Source organism: Oncorhynchus tshawytscha, linkage group LG09 (genome assembly GCF_018296145.1).
Source record: "Oncorhynchus tshawytscha isolate Ot180627B linkage group LG09, Otsh_v2.0, whole genome shotgun sequence".
Lineage (NCBI taxonomy): Eukaryota > Metazoa > Chordata > Actinopteri > Salmoniformes > Salmonidae > Oncorhynchus > Oncorhynchus tshawytscha.
Genome location: NC_056437.1, coordinates 26,454,519 through 26,460,255, shown reverse-complemented (window position 1 = coordinate 26,460,255; position 5,737 = coordinate 26,454,519). Strand labels below are relative to the sequence as shown.

Genomic DNA, 5,737 nt, shown 5'->3' with positions numbered 1-5,737 from the left:
TGTCCTGACTCTCTGTGGTCACTAAAGATCCCATGGCACTTATTGTAAGAGTAGGGGTGTTAACCCTGCTGTCCTGGCTAAATTCCCAATCTGGCCTTCATACCCTCATGGCCACCAAATCATCCACAGCGTCCAATTGGCTCATTTATCTCCCCTGTAACTATTCTCCAGGTCGTTGCTGTAAATGAGAATGTGTTCTCAGTCAACTTACCTGGTAAAATAAGGGTTAAATTAAAACATCTCAAAGCTTAAAAATATATATATATTTTTTTTTACCTCCGCTTCATATACATTGATTGAAGTGGATTTAACAAGTGACATCAATAAGGGATCATTGCATTCACCTGGTCAGTCTGTCATGGACAGAGCGTGTGTTCTTAGTTTTTTGTGTACTCAGTGTATCTAGAGTTAGAGAAATGTATTGACGTGTCACTCCACAATTATACTATAATACAGTTGTTTTTTTAAAAACCACATTGTGGACCACTCAAACTGAGTTGAAACACTAAAAACAATCATAGGCAAACATGGTACATGCGTAATATATAATGCCTTAAATAATCTATACACATTTATTCATAAAGTACAGCAGCTAAAAGGACAATTAGGCTCTTGTAAAAAATAAAGTATCCATTGGAGGATAAGGTGGCAGGCTTTGGCACAGGCATTTACATTATTGTTACCTGATAAAATGTCACATAATTGGTTATTTTCATCAAGACTGTTAAAATTTAGATTTTGTCCGGACAGCTGACCAAAAGATCCTCCTTAAATTCATTGTATAAACCCACAGTAAAGCAATCAATAAAGCCTACCTGGTCTGACAGTGCCTCCTTTGGCCATGTCACATACTGCACAGCAATGATCTGACCTTGGATTGCCAGCTGCTTGTGCTAACGATAATGCAGACCCTCCATCTCCCTCTTTAGGTCATTTGCAGCAACCAGAAGAACTTGAGCTGGTAGATGGGAAATAAATATGAAAATGATTAAATGGTGATGTCTGCTGTGGTTAAAAAGCAACAAACATACAAAAACCAGTATTGCATATTACAGACATCTTTCCTTCATGAAAAGGTTCCCCTCACTCACCTGAGCCAACTGCCACTGACTGTGTGAATATCTGAGGGGTGTGAGGGAAGCAAAAATGGCCACCAACAACAGTCTTCTTCGGCATAATGCTGTCCTTCAGTCTTGGTCCACTGGTCGAAACTTCACCCTGGGGTCTGACAGGTATGGCTGGCCCTTGTGATACCCTGAGGGAAAACTACATCAATCAAGTGAATCAATACATACTAGATTATATTAACATAATGTCGCATTGTGTCCGTCCATATATTCTTTTTTAAATAAAACAGTTGTACTGTTTATCTTTTCTTTGCAAATGACAGCTGCACTTACCGGTATTAAATATATGTGTATTGCAGCTGCTGATGAGGTAAGGCAGTGAGTCTTGCTCTTAACACTTTCTCATCTGAGTGCACACCAGGTATGTTACAATGGGATATGGGGAGGGTACAGAGCAGGGAGAAAATAAGTACAATTAGGAGAGTTCTGTTGCCGTTTACCTATGGAATTGTTTGTATTATAGCTACTAACTGTTATAGCTAGTACTATCGTAAAAATATTTGCTTGGGTATATCCCATGGTATATTTCTGGTTGTGAAGAAGCAGAAAGTTCCAAAAAGGACTATTGGATGTTCCACTGCATGGACCCAGCGGTAAGTCCAGTATTTTTCTGGGCCTGCAAAAGATGGAAAAAAAACATGAGCATTTGTGTTACATTTTCAGAATAAATGACTAGTCCAAGTCTAACGAACACCTCTGACCTGCGGACCCCTTACTCTTGACTCTCTCCACCCGACCCACAAAAATTACCAAGCCAAATGACATCACATGCAGAATTGTTCTTCAATTCTTATCTAGAAGAAAAACATTTATAAGAAGCAAGGAATGAGTAGTTCATGCATATGACAAAGACTGCTTAGTAATGTTGTAAATGTTACCCAGGGAAAGGCCTTTGTTTTTTTACATACAATCTAATTTAAACTGCATAATGTGGTTGTGAACTTACCTGGTGGTGAACTAGTAGGAAACCTTAGGCAAGCCCCATTGAGACTGCACACTTGGCTGGAACCACAGTAAGGAGTGCAGTGGGAGTCCAAAGATTCAGACAGATTTCTACAAGGCCATGAATAATAAAAATGAAGAGTTTCACAGTATTCAGTATACAGTGTTCAGACAGAATATTATTTCAAAATGACCAATTGGGAGTGTCTGTCTGGCAATGTACTACTGTATGTTGATTTGCTAAGTTGTGAATCACTAGGTTAGGTTGAGTTCAGTACCTACTGAGTGAAAGCTCTTCATTCTGTGGTTGTCTATGTCAGGTCGAGACCTGTTTGGATTATACTCTGCTTGAGGGTGTAGTTTTGGAGGTAGAGCACAGTTCCAACATTCAGTCTCTGGTACCACTCGGGCCACAGCTCATTCTACATGACCAGGGGCATGGTGACACTTTGGTCTGCGACCTCAAAGTAAGTCTGGAGCATGGAGAAATACACAAAGAGTGCCAATCCTGATGAGACACTTCATACAGACAACATTCAAAGAAACGTTAATTATATTGTCAGGGTTGAGTAGAGAAGAGATGGTATATGTGTAAAGTGTTATTATGATATAGATACTACTCACCTGTTTCAGGTAATCACCATTGTAATTACCACAATAGTTAGCAACTGAAATTCTGATTTTACCATCTAGAACCTATACTCTGCTTTCAGGACCCTCATTATTCCAAAGAGACAGGTAATGTTTGTGGCCCATCTGCAGGGGTGCATCACTTTGCAATGCCACAATGTTTCTAAATCCATCCTTGGTAACCATGAGGAGGGACTCAAAAGTCCTTAATCTTGCGCAAAACATTAGACTTAATTGAACCATGTTCAATCTTCTCAGTGTAAACACAAACCTGACCAAATAATTTCTCATTGTTAAACAAATGAGTACTGGGTAATGTTATTATAAATTCCACTGCGAAGGTTTTTGTGGACCAGATCATTTAGACTACGGTCAGAATGCACGTGGCTTGCACAGACTCACTCACTGTCGTGTTTTAGCTGTAAAGTTGTTGTTGTGTCAAATATCTATATAGTCAAATAACAGCATCAGTTTTGTCAATTTGAAGTGTATGAGTTTTTGCTGTAAAGAACTGTCCCAAAGTAGAGTGTAAGAAATATGTCAAATTAGATGTTTTCTCAACTTCTTCAGGTATGGTTCATTAATGTGCATAACAGACAGTGCACTGGGCGAAATGGGTTTAAAAAAAGTATCTTGGTAGCTATGTAAACACAGTTTTTAAACAGCCATTTGCTGACTACTGTACAGCAGCTGACCACGCAAACAAGGGTTACCGTTAACCATCAACCCAGTGCTAGCAGTATATTTCTTGCCAAATCAAATCTTGCACAAAAACGCGGCTGTAGTAACTAACTTTAGCTACGTAGCTAACTCAGCTGTTAGTCCGCCAGATAGCTAGCATGCCAATGTTACTGATATGATATCCGTTCTTCCGGTTTATGACTAGCTAGCTATCTAACGTTGGCTACTTTTTGACTTACGAAAATCACGACAAGTTGTTTGGAAAATTGGAGCTACAGTATACTTTCTGATAGTAGGCCGAATTTATCAGAGTTTAGCTTTTGCTTCGGCGCCAGTGGATTTGAATATAGGAAGCTGTCATTCCACACATCAACGCTGCAGCACTGACTACGTAGCCTACTACATACACACTAACGTTACAGGACCAAAAGTATGTGGCACCTGCCCGTCGGACATCTCATTCCAAAATCATGGTCATTAATATGGAGTTGGTACCCCCTTTGCTGCTACAACAGCCTCCACTCTTCTGGGAAGGCTTTTCACTAGATGTTGGAACATTGCTGCAGGGACTTGCTTCCATTCAGCCACAAGAGCATTAGTGGGGTTGGGTGATTAGGCCTGGCTCGCAGTCAACTTTCCAATTAATCCCAAAGGTGTTCGATGGGGTTGAGGTCAGGGCTCTGTGCAGGCCAGTCAAGTTCTTCCACACCAATCTCGACCAACCATTTCTGTATGGACCTCACTTTGTGCCATGGGGCATTGTCATGCTGAAAAAGGAAAGGGCCTTCCCCAAACTGTTGCCACAAAGTTGAAAGCACAGAATCGTCTAGAATGTCAATGTTTGCAGTAGTGTTAAGATTTCCCTTCACTGGAACTAAGGTGCCTAGCCCAAACCATGAAAAACAGCCCCAGACCATTATTCCTCATCCACCAAACTTTACAGTTGGCACTATGTATTCGGGCAGGTAGAATTCTCCTGGCATCTGCCAAACCCAGATTCATCTGTTGGACTGCCAGATGGTGAAAGGTGATTCATCACTCCAGACAGTTTAATGGCGGGCGAGCAATACACCACTCCAGCCGACGCTTGGCATTGTGTATGGTGATCTTAGGCTTGTTTGTGGCTGCTTGGCCATGGAAACCCATTTCATGAAGCTCCTAACGAACAGTTATTGTGCAGTTTTGTGTTGCAACCGATGGCAGACAATTTTTACAAGCTTCAAGACTTGGCGGTCCCTTCTTTGAGCTTGTGCGGCCTACCACTTCGTGACTGAGCCGTTGTTGCTCCTCAACGTTTCCACTTCACAATAACAGCACTTACAGTTAACGAGGCAGCTTTAGCAGGCTGGAAATTTGACAAACTGACTTGTTGTAAAGGTGGCATCCTATGACAGTGCCACGTTGAAAGTCACTGGGTTCTTCAATAAGGCCATTCTACTGACAATGTTTGTCTATGTAGATTGCATGGCTGTGTGCTCAATCTTATACACCTGTCAGTAACAGTTGTGGCTGAAATAACCAAATCCTTTCATTTGAAGGAGTGTCCACATACTTTTGTATATATAGTGTATTTTAACAGGACTCGACTCCTTTCAGAGTAATATCAGAGAGAATAAACTTCAGTTACACATTAATGAAAACATGCAGAATAAAGTGCACCAAATGCATGTTTTTTTTATATTTATTTTTCAAGATACCACATTATCAAGATTAATTGATTTATAAATAATTCAATATCACATAATTAATATCCAAGCTGTTTCAGAATGTAAACTTTTTATTAATTTATTTTAAAACAATATTAACAATATGTTAAAGCTTATTTTTGATGGTATATACAGACAGAAAAAACAAGCCATACAATAGACTGTGAAACACCATAACACCAACTTGCTGAATTGAAGAAAATAATAACCTCACCTCCCCAAATAAGACACTTCAATAATCTGTTACAAAATACTTCTGTTTGTTTTACTTTAAAATCATGTAACATATATTCAATCTATTTGACATCTCATAAAATAAAGAACTATATAATCTCAACATGTTTTGTACATTCTATAATACAATATTCTCAATTAGTTTTCTGCAATGCAATGGCTAATATGTACCAGGTTCTGTTTTTGTTTGTCTTACTTTTTCCTGGCAAATGTTTTACAGTATGCATTGATTGACCCTCCACCCCATATACTGCAAGGATGCACAGTCCACTCTAAAGGTCACAAATGCAAAAGTCAAAGTAACATCATGCCTTTAAAAAAAGAATGACACTTGATGAAGAATTCATGAACATACAAATATAGTCTGAAACAGTGAAACAAAAAGTGCATAATCTACTGCTGGGGGAGGTCGATTAA

The 5,737-nt window shown here is 39.4% G+C and overlaps 2 long non-coding RNA genes across 2 annotated transcripts; both read right to left on the bottom strand.

The window, feature by feature from the left end:
- Positions 1 to 820: 820 nt before the first annotated feature.
- LOC121847306 lies at positions 821 to 1,824 on the bottom strand. The gene is made up of 3 exons (XR_006084191.1): positions 1,401 to 1,824; positions 1,092 to 1,255; positions 821 to 958 (listed from the first exon to the last, which is right to left on the bottom strand). It is a non-coding gene; the product is annotated as an uncharacterized LOC121847306 (long non-coding RNA).
- Positions 1,825 to 1,827: 3 nt separating this feature from the next.
- On the bottom strand, positions 1,828 to 3,749 carry LOC121847307. The gene is made up of 3 exons (XR_006084192.1): positions 2,348 to 3,749; positions 2,074 to 2,180; positions 1,828 to 1,921 (listed from the first exon to the last, which is right to left on the bottom strand). It is a non-coding gene; the product is annotated as an uncharacterized LOC121847307 (long non-coding RNA).
- Positions 3,750 to 5,737: the final 1,988 nt, after the last annotated feature.